This window comes from Ochotona curzoniae, unplaced genomic scaffold, assembly GCF_017591425.1.
Source record: "Ochotona curzoniae isolate NIBS_2020 unplaced genomic scaffold, NIBS_Ocur_1.0 contig_2210, whole genome shotgun sequence".
In the NCBI taxonomy this organism is placed as follows: Eukaryota; Metazoa; Chordata; class Mammalia; order Lagomorpha; family Ochotonidae; genus Ochotona; species Ochotona curzoniae.
In genome coordinates, this window is record NW_024465369.1 from 20,116,605 (window position 1) to 20,128,462 (window position 11,858).

Sequence of the window (11,858 nt, forward strand, 5' to 3'; positions counted from 1 at the left end):
TTGCAGAGCTGGCATTACGCTTTCAAAAAGAAAGAGACTTTAACCATAATGGTCTTATTTAATTCTCTCACTTGCTCATGATGGGTTTTATTACAACTTCAGTTTCTTTGATGAGGAGACTGTGGTGTTACAGGCTAAATAACTAGCTAGCTAAGATGCCCCTCCACCCAGGCAGGCTACGCAAGGAAAACGGAATTATCAAAACAGTCTGAAGACAGAGCCTGTGATTTCCAATGCAGTATGTCACTGCTGTGAATTGCCCAACACACACAGACAATACTTGCAAATTTTGTCTATTCTTCCAGTCCGGATTATCATATCCCACAGGGACTGGGACACTTTGAACTGCCCTTATCCCTTTGCCTAACAGTTTGCATATGATGGGTGGGGGTTCAAATTCCAATTATTCAGATTTTTTTAAACATTTATTTATTTATTTTTGTTACAAAGTCAGATATACAGAGAGGAGGAGAGACAGAGAGGACGATCTTCTGTCTCATGATTCACTTCCCAAGTGATCACAGCAGCGGGTACTGCGCTGATCAGAAGCTGGGAACCCGGAATCTTTTCCAGGTCTCCCACATGGGTGCAGAGTCCCAAGGCTTTGGGCCGTCCTCAACTGCTTTCCCAAGCCACAAGCAGGGAGCTGGATGGGAAGTGGAGCTGCTGGGATAGAACCGGTGTCCATATGGGATCCCTGCGCGTTTAAGGCGAGGACTTTAGCCACTAGGCCACTGTGCCGGGCTCAATTATTCAAATTTTTTATGTCTCCTCCTGTGTAAGGCACGAGGCATAAGATGTACACAAGTTTTAGAGAAACACACATACTTAAAACAAGAGGAAGGTGATGAGCGTGCCACAGCCTACAATAAAGAAATAGCAACAATTCAGAAGCTGTTTTTGTACCTTTCCCAACCACTTTCAGAGTTCTGCTTACTGCCCACAACGTAAGATGGTCTAAAGAGTTCATTCTTGGTTAGTAAGAGAGATGCAGTCTAAGTCACTGACCTCGTCCACACTCGAATCTCGGCCTACCGCATGAACAGATTCCTGACAATCTCTTCGCCAGTCTTTGAGTGGAGACTTAGTGCAACGACATCAGTTAGAGATCCAAACATCTTAGGGGTTTTTTGGGTGAAAGAATCAGTTTGGGATAGTGCCAAATTTGGAACCCCTCTTACTGTGACTTGGCATCTATCTTAGCCTCCAGAGGGAAGATTTCTCTGCTGTTGTTCTCAGCAATGGAAACATCTGTGGACTATGATTCTTCAACTACAGCACGACAGGTTCTCACCTCAGCAGCTAACACGTGGCATTAGGCTGAATGCAGGCTCCATATGCATTCTGCAGTACGGGAAAAGATGGCTTCGAGGAGAAAAATAGAAGTACCAGAAGCACAAACTCCTCCCACACATGGTAGGAGCAGAAAGAAGGCACCTATTTTCGCACAGATCAGGATTTAAAGCCCACGGCTTCTGTCTATCATTGTAGTGCTTGTTTTTCAATTATCCATTCCATAAAGAAGAAATACAGCATTCAAAATGCTTAAAACCAGATGGATTTCGGGTTTAACAATATTGTCCCTTTGGGATTTTTGAATTATTTGCATATGGAGAATGAGGTATCTTAGAGATATGGCACAAATCTGCAACACAAAATTTATTTGTGTTTCATATATACCGTATTCCCATAGACTGAACGCCATGCTATATAGTATTTTGATAACTTTGTTCATGAGACGAAGTTTCATGGTATCTATCTTGTGAGCTCTGAAAAATTTGGAGTTTAAAGCATTTCAGATTTTGGGTTTTCAAATTAATCCAAAAATCCAAAAATATGAATATCATATTACTTGAAGAATATACGTACCAGAAAGTGGGCACCGCAAGGCAACTATTGCTCTGTGGAGTTACATCTCTAAACTATGTGCTTGGGAAAGAGAGATACAATAAGAAGGAACATAGCCAGGATAAGAGAATGAGATATTTCTGAATCTCAATTAGGGGTTATAATGTTTGCTATCAATAGTTGCTGTGTGTGCATGTGTGTGTGACAAACGGATGTGGTATGTGAAAATTCGTCACTTTATCATCATTTCTTACTTAGTCAAAAACAGGGATGATGCTTCTCAAATTGTTACCTCAATGCGCCAAATGCAAGCTTAACCTAGTGGCCACACAACCTGTCCCAGGGATTACAATGTTAACAAACAGATATATTGCTGTGTATCTTTTAATGAATGATCTAAATATGACTATAATACAGTCACCAAGCTATTAAATCACATACTCTGCTGATAATTCAATATTTCCTTTGGCAATAAGTTGCTATCATTACTTGCAAAATATTTATAATTATTTTTGGCAATATCATGTTGTTTAAGAAAATGCATAATATTTGAAATATAAGAGAAAATGTAATGAGTTCCACGAAAGTTATACCAATAATTATTTCAGTATGAGAATCTTTTATTGATCTATATTCTTATGTGTGTCATTTTTATGAGTAACAATTTTTTCTCAAACAATAAATCCATTATAGCTCATTTTGAGAAATTTGACAAAATTAACTTCTCCAGAGCAATTTGGTAGGCAGCAAAATTTTTGTATTAGGAATCAGGATGGAAGGAGAGAAAACAGAAAACAGCAATGAAGCTTCTTGGTGATTCAAGACTTGGCAAGGCTACTTACATCTGTGATTCCCATGTTAATGCACAGAAAAGATGGAGCTCATTGAGCAAGTAAAAGTCTCCTCAGACCCATTTCCTATCACAAAGGATCACACACACACAAAAAAATGTTGAGGTCATGGCAATTGCTGTCTTGAGCACAATGCATAATGCTTCATCCCTCCTAGGTCAGGTGCCCCCACTTTTTGGCTATCCATCGTTGCGTGAGGATGGCTCAGCAAGACCTAGCCCCATGTGCATCCTGAAGAGCATACAACTTTGATTTTCACAGGAGTAGGCTTTGCCCTTATCTTCACCTTACACAGTATTTACATCACTGACGTTACACTAATGTCTTCTTACAACATATGCATTTTCTTTTTAGACACTAGAATATTTAGGTGGATGCCAATTTTTATTTTCACAGCAAAAGTATTTTCAAAGTAGTGTCCAATAATTCTTACATCATGAAAGAATTATTGGAAATTATTTACTTTTAAAGGTATCCTAACTCTTTCAAAAGAGTGACACTTGAATATATGAAAATCATTGATGATACCAAGGTGAGATGTTTGTGACCTACACATGAAACTAAAATGCCTCCTCCGATACTAGTAATAACTCGAGTACCTCACACTGCAACCACCAAGAGCATTTAAAAGCATATCCTTATGGAAGTATCTAACCTCTTTAGATCTTATTTTTCTCTTCTGATAATGAAAAGGTTGGATGATTTGATCTCTTTAAATCCTTAACAATCCCACATGCTTTGACATAAGTTTCCACAGAGTCTGAACGAGAATGACTTGAGCTACCAAGTGGGCAAGCAGAAAGGGAAGATTGGAAAGGTCACAGATGACAAAATTTGTAATTTGGTGCTCAGGCTTGGCCTGGTAACCATTGCAGAGAACTGGTAAATGTTCTGAGCTTATCTTCAAGATTAGGAGACAGAGTCAATCAAAGGATTAATTTTTGTAAGTTTGAAAGCCTCTAGAGGGAGGCAGGAAATTCAACCCACTGATCTTGAGACCCCCCGTTGCCCTGTGATGGTATCTGTGTCAGATGAGGGGCCAGTTCCGACCTTTTGTGGGGGAATCTTCCCTGCATGCTTCTCTCCTATAACCAGACCTTTGAATTTTGGGAGAAAAAGGACCTCTGGCCTTCAACGGGCCATCTCGAGAGCTCAGCCACAGATTTTTGTAGCATGCAGTGACTTCTTACACAAAAAGGAAGATTCCCCCTCCCCATAAAAAGTTGATATGTGGCAGAAGCAGACTTGGCTTGAAATTTTTACAAAAAGTAAATGGGAGCCACTTTCTCTTAATCCTTCTTATCCCTTTCAACTCATAATATGGAAATAAAAGAATCTGGAGTTTGTGAGATTCACTCAGGAAGTAACCAAAATAATGTAGTACATCAAGCCATCCATAGAAATATTGGAGAAATGTGTGTGACCTTGAACACCTCAGAAGATTTTGCTGAAAACAAGGTCATCTAGAATTTCTCTCTTAAATGTATTTCTTAAAATCATGTTCTACTCTCCTTACCTGCCAAACACTGCTATTTATACCATCTTTTGCAAGTATCTTTTACTTCCTCCAACATCATCGAAGGAAAAATATGGACATTCAATGAACACTAGTATGTTTCATCACAGCAAAATGTCCCAGGTTTGGTGAAATTGTTGATAGCTAAAGCTGATCAGGGATGAATTATGGTCCAGAGAAAACAACTGATAGTCTTTCTAATATTAGTCCAACTTTCTAATTCTTCATTTCATGGCTATGGTTACTTTACTTCATTAGTTGAAATGAGGAAAACCTATAGGCTGCCTCTACTCCACTAAACTCAGTGCTATGATATAGAGCACATTTTTAACAAGGTCAGACAAGGTCTCTGATATATTTATTAGAAGGGATTTCAAGGTAGTGATGAAACTTATTATGTAGAGCGATGAAAATCTTGGAAATTCAAGGAAGATCTCCTGAAGACATAACATTTAAGCTGAGCATTTGAAGGAATTGATAGAAATTAGCAGAGGTAAAGAGTTCTGGGAAAATGGAACAACATATGCAGAAGCCCAAAGTTATAAAGAACTGTGCAATCTTTAAAAAATGAGAAGAGGTCAGTATACTTTGAGAGACAATGAATATGTCCATGGGTTGTAACTACCCAAAGGAAATATTATTTTAAAAGAAAGGCATCTAGATGTGCAACTAGAATCTACTTCATTAATCTTAACTCGTGAGAGACCACGGTACAAATGCTGTTGTTTCCTACGGGCAAGTTAAGTGCTTCAAGGTAGCACACATCAACTGTTACCTCACATGAAAAACTCACCCACACCCAATCAACCAGGCAATCACACCTTAATCCCTGCATTGGAATGTATTCGTTTTATCCTTCCAGGGCAGTCTTCAGTCTATCAGTAAAGCCTGGCCTCTTTGCTCAGACTGAAGGCACCAAAAGAAAATATCTTTTCTGTGCCGCACCAGTCTATGAACGTTTCATTTCTGTTTTCTCTGCCTAACATGGCTGTCCAGCTTTGTTTTCCTTCTTTCCAAATGGTTTCGAAGATCGGAGTAGCACAGATGTAAAGCTAGGATGCTGATCTTTGTTTCTTTCAAGCATTCATAATTTCTACAATTAATTATACAGGAATTCCTTCACTTCATTTGAGTGAAAAAATACTTCCTGTCCTTGCTCTTATGAGAAGAGCAAAAATTTAAAAATAAAAGTACATTTTCAACCATATCCCTCCCTCTCTTTTTCTCTCTTTCTCTCTCCCACATTAATGAATAACTCCATTTCCATAGATTCCATAAGTCCCCTCACTTCTATTTCTTACTGCTCCCCGAGTCTTCTGCTTATAATTGAGAAAGGAAAATGAGGAGTCCTGCATACTCAGTCCATGATGTATAGGAAACGTTATTTTACAGAAATAAAGCTTTTATATCCCATGATCTCTTATCATCCTATCACCCAAAGATCATTTATCAAATGTGTATCCTTAAATCCTTATACTATGGAGGAAGCAGCATTTGACAATAGGCGGCTCACTTTAAACAACAAAAACACAAAAATCCGCTCTTTCCGCTGGTATCACAGAGATCCAAGGCCAGATATTTAAAAGCAATCTTGATTCCAGAAAATGTTGACCCCTGGCATTAGTTTCTTTCTTAACTACCCTTCTTCTGCCCTCTCATTTGCCTCTGATGTTTCCTGACTTTGACGTGTCTTCAGGATTCCAATTCTGGTATCCATGCTATTCTGTTCCTAGTGTCTTCTGTCCTGACACCCTGTAATTGAACTTGGCTTAACCCTCCCAACTTCTGCCTCTTAGGCTTCATGCTGATCTCTGGTCCTGACCTCCAGAATTGCTGGATGCCTTCGTGTTACAGAATATATATTATTCATATTACCCTTTAGGATTAAGACACAAGAAATTCTCTGGAATTCCACAAATCACAGAAAATCGCATTTGCCATAATACTTCACAAAAAATAGAAGTGAGCAGCTATGATAATAATAGGAAATTATTTTTCTGATAATTTTTTATTGTTACAATGCTTCTTACTAAGAAAACACAATAATACCTAATCTGTTGTATAATTGTATAAAATAGTAGCGTAAAATGCTCTCTAGACATTATGAATACCTGATATCTGAAATTATTCAAAAGAATTATTAACCCAAAATACCAATGAAAATATTTTTAAATTGAAATTTAATATTTGAAAGTTGTTGCTCTTAAAGTGAAATTTTCAATACAATGACCTACCCAAGAGTAGTGACATTTGCTCTACAACAAATATTCTGGAGTTATAATGGCTTATTTCATTCTGAATGATTTGATAGGAAGGTAGCCAAACCATGCATAAGTTGGGAAGTAGAGTAAATGTATATCAGGTAAACTAATTCTTTTTTAACAACAACAAAAAATATCCTGTGTACCTGTCTTCGTATTGTTTTTATTGTTGAAAACCTATTGTTCTTATTAATATTTTTAAAATTTCAGAGGCAGAAAGACATGTGGACAAATTGCCCAATAAAGTTCCCATTTGCTGATATACTCCCAAAATACATGTTGCATCCAGGATCACACCTGGACTTGAGCCAAGAGCCAGAAATATTATCTGCAAATTCAATATGGCTGGAAGGAAGCCATTATTTGGGCCATCACTGTGGTTTTCCAAAGTCTACATTGACAGGAACCTGGAGTTAGGAGTCAAAGTCAGGAACTGAACATATGCACTCCAATGGCCAGTGTGAGGTGGAATGTAGCCATCTTGGACCTTAGGCTAGGGTCCAATGCTGTGAGCTAGTACCACAAAATCCTTACCAGATGGACACCAGTTCATAACCTGGCTGATCCACTTCTCTTCCAGCTCTCTGCTTATGGCGTAGGAACTCAGTAGTGTACAGCCCAAAACCTTAGGACCCTGTACCCACTTGGGATGCCCAGAAGAGGTTCCTGGCTCTTAGCTTTGGCTGGGCTCAGCTCCACATTGTGACCACTTGGGGAGTGAACCAGCTGATGAAAAGCTTTCTCTCTTGCCTCTCCTTCTCCCTGTAAATTTGACTGTCTAATAAAAATAAATAAATGTCTTTAAAAATCTTAGGCAAAATATCCCCTTTAGCTTTTGCTAACTTACATTGGTTTTTATTTTCTTATTGAAATATTCAATGTATTTCTTTTATTCGTAGGTTTTTTTTTTCATTTGAAATATTTGCCAAAAAGCTACAGCCTTCAGCAAAACTTTAAGCACCAAGATATTGTAGTGAACATTACTTTGTAGGATTCAAATAGTTAATATTTGGTTCTCATAGCAAGATTAACAGCACTACACATAATCACATTTCAACGCTTTTAATTTAAGGGGTTATTTTTCTTCCAAAAGTTGTCTGTTAGAAGACCACTCATAGGACTTTTATATAATACACAATGTACATAAATGTATTGATATTTGTTATGTTTGCAGTAATGGATTAGGATCACAAACAAATAAGGTCATAACACTCTTACACCTGGAACAACTACAAGAAGGCTGATGGATTGGATGGTGACACTTCTCTTTTCCTTGTTTCTGTTCTGTTTCCAGAAATGTCAACTTTAGGAGCAGGCATTACGGCACAGAGAATGAAGTCCAACCTTGCAGCAGTCAGAATGCTGTTTTTAGTTCTGGTTATTCTGCTTCAATGTCAGCTTCCTGATATTGCATCTGCAAAGCTGGCGAATGAATGGAAAAATATCTGGGTCTCTGTCATTCACATGGAAAACCTGGCTAGAATTTCTTGCTCTTGTTCTAAGAACTCAATGGCTATTGCAGTCACCTGGAGAGTGAACCAGCAGAAGGAAGATTTCTCTGTCTCTCCCTCCCTGTATGTCACTCTGTCTTTCAAATAAATGAAAAAGTAAATACTTATAAATGTTGGCTTTAACTTTTGATTGCCTTGTCACTGCTGCTACCTTCACCTTGAATTTCCCAAACTCCAGAGATATGAGAAATAAATATTTGTTATTTGTAATCTACTCAGTGTATGGCACTTAGTTTAAGCAGCCCAAATAGGCTCATAAAGCCACTATCATGTCTATGACTGTAGTATCAATCACGTGGCAGATCTGAATCCAGTGATTTATATGTGCACATCTTTCTGCTTTGCAAGAACCGTGTAATGTAATATGACCACTCCCTTCACACTGAAAAAATCTGCATTTAGCAAGGCTTGTTAATTTTCCCACATAAAAGGTAACATCAAATAGAATTAGGGTTTAAATCTTGGAATCTTTGCATACAACATACAATCAGTGAATGAATTAGTGAATTTATAATGAATGTATAAATAAATAAATGGGAGTTCTTAGACATATAGGGCGCTTGAAAGAAAAGTACAAATAGAGATAGCAAGTTTATCCTCAGTAGAGAGAGAGTGAACCAGAAAATCATTCAGCCAGTGAGTAGTAAAAAGATATTTCTTAACAGAACAGTTTTCCATTTGTTCTTTCTCTTTACTAAATTCTATGTTTGGGGTTACTTGGCATTTTTTTATCTAAGCATATCTATTTTATGAGGGAAGGTAGAGGTCTCCCTCACAAGAAACTCAACTTTGTTCACCATTTTAGTCCTACTTATAAAACCAAATAATTAAAATTACATGCAGATTCACCTGTGTACTTCAAGAGAGAAGAAGTTCTTTGCAATATGACCTATATTTGTTCAGCTCCATGGAAACCATTTCATTCCATTATCCACACACACAATTTACATAAAACTAAAGGGAAAAGAGGTAAGAGATGTGAAATGTGCAACCTGAAAGAAAATATTGCTCATTGTTGAGAACCCAGAGATATATCCTGAGATTAGGCACATATAAAACTCATCTTTCTGTAGTTGTACCTCTGTTTCTATTATTATCAGCTACAAAGTAAGGAAAATTCTTCACTTTTTACTTTAAAACACATGCCTAGACAAAACAGGTCTCCTTTATCAAGCTGCTAAATCTTGTTCACTGAAAAATAAGCTATTTCCAATTGTAAAATGCTAGTAATAGCAGTAACAGCAGTATAGATACCCATAAGTACATCAGGAAAAAAATAACCCAAACAGGAAGAAATAACTCAAATGACTCAAATACCAACCCCGCTGCTGCTGCTTGAGGTGCTATGAGTAATTGAAGAAAAGTCAGAGAATACTGCTTGAATTGTGTCATTTCTTGCTTCAAATTTTCTCTTCCTTATACCTCAGGAATCTGGCCATCCCCAGTAAGATTGCCAACTATATTCTCAAGAAAGTAAACCAGAAAAGTCACCCTCTTCCACCCCCATATTTGATTATCCCACAAATACTGTTTACAGAATATCTTCTTCTCTTCCTTTAAAAAAAATGACTTTGAACTTTTTTTATGATACAATGTACTGTTCTGAAGCATGAATGAATCCTATGCTTCTCTCTAAACAAGGAAAACGGTTCTTGCAGTGGAAAAGAAAGAGCAGGAATACCTGACCTTGAGAATGTTTGTTCTGTATGTGTATTCCACTTGAAGTAAAATGGTTCTGGATTTGGGTATCACTAAGTTGAAAATGCAGGCACACAGTGTGCTTAGAGTAAAGCTGATTTAGCTCTGACACTTCCCTATTTGCTAAGCCAAAGCTGTTGCACAAATCACACAGTCTGTTAAAAGAGAGGGGGAAAAAAACTGCTTTGTCCAGTTTTTCTGCCTCAGGGCTGAATCAGATACACCTCAGCTTCCATTGTAAACCTCTCCCAGGATATGAACTCCTAACTGTGACATCAGCAAGCTTGTCTAGGACAAATGCAGTTTCAGGGTGACAGCTTGAAGCCAATATCCCAAGCCACTTATCACAAATGCATAATGAATTAAATACTTCATGCAATTTGATTTATAAAAGAACTTCTTCATTCTAGTTTTGTTTGCTGAGGAAAGCAGATGCACTAACTGATGAAGTAATAAGGATTGCTGTCCTTCCTAACTGACTTCTATGTGTGCCTGTGCTTAAAATTAATAATACAGTAGAGATTGTAGTCATGTGTGCCTATAAACATCTTTCTCCTTTTTGGGTTAGTGGGTCTCTAAATGCCAGTAAGACAGTTATCAGAGCCGTAGTTTATTCTATGTGGTGGGAAAACTATTTGATTACAATCTGAGTATCATTTACTACTTTCATCGTCATTAATTCTGCAAAGACAATAAAATCAGTTTTAATTTTCATTTGAGATGAAGACAACTATCTCAGATACAGCTAATAAAGTTTTTTTTTATTTAAAAGGAAACTTAAATAGTAACTTTAGCAGTAAAATGAGATTGCAATGTGAAGTGGTAAGAAAACGTGTTGATCTAAACTCATGAAGATGGAAAACTTCATTCCTTGTTATAATTAAACATACTCACAAAATGCCAGGAGAAACAGTACTGACTTCATTAAGAATAAGTGCATTGGTAAACTACATTTGATCCCTTCAAACTGCTTCCATCATGTTAAATTCTATTGTAGTACAATATATACCATTGTTTTCTGGCCCTACATTGGCACATCCTGTTGCTCTGCATGAGTCTGTAAGTGCCAAGTTACACCTAAAGAGGGATGTTTTCCAATGGTGGATTCATGGCACAGCTTTTTAATAAGGATTTTACTTTCAGATGAAAGAACAGACCTGGGAAACCAGCTCCTGGAGCAAGTGCTGCCAAAAAGAACATACTAAATCAAAAGCTAAATGTATTTGAAAAGTAGTGGATTTTCAATAGCCATAGTGCATGCAAATAACCCTAAGGCTGAAAAAAGAACTAACCAGCATGGTACCCTTCAAAATAACAGAGCAGAAAATGAAATACACGGGAATAAACCTAACAAACGATGTGGAAGACCTCTATGAAGAAAACTACAAAACATTAAGAAAAGAAATAGAAGATTTCAAAAAGTAGAAAAACATACCATGTTTGTGGATGGGCAGAGTCAGCATCATCAAAATATCCATATTACCAAAACCAATATATACATTTCAATCAAAATACCAAGAACATTCTTCATAGAGCTGGAAAAAAATTACACAAAGGTTCATCTGGAAACACCCACACACACACACACACACACACACACACAAAACCCACGAATAGCCAGAACCATCCTGAAGAATAAGAACCTAGTGGGAGGGATCACAATCCCAGACCTTTCGACATACTGTCGGATGATAGTTATCAAAACAACGGCATACTGGCACAGAAACAGAAAAGACCAATGGAGTGCAATAGAAAATCCAGAAGGGAACCCACACATGCACAGCTATCTAACCTTTGACAAGAAAACAGAAAACAATCTGGGGAAAAAGGAATGCCTCTTCAATAGATGCTATTGGTACAGCTGGCTAATAGCCTGAAGAAATAAGGAGCAAAACCCACACCTTTCACCATACACAAAGATTCAATCTAAATGGATAAAAGATCTAAACCTACTCCCAGAAACCATCAAACTTTCAGAAGAAAAAGTTGGGAATACTCTGCAAGATTTAGGTGTAGGCAACGACTTCCTAGAAAAATCCTCAAAAGCAAAGGAAGTCAAGACCAAAATGAACAAATGGGACTATATTAAGCTAAGAGGCTTTTGCACAGCAAAGGAAACAATCAACAAAGTAAAAAAAAAAAAAAAACAGAATAGAGGAAGACCTTTGCACAC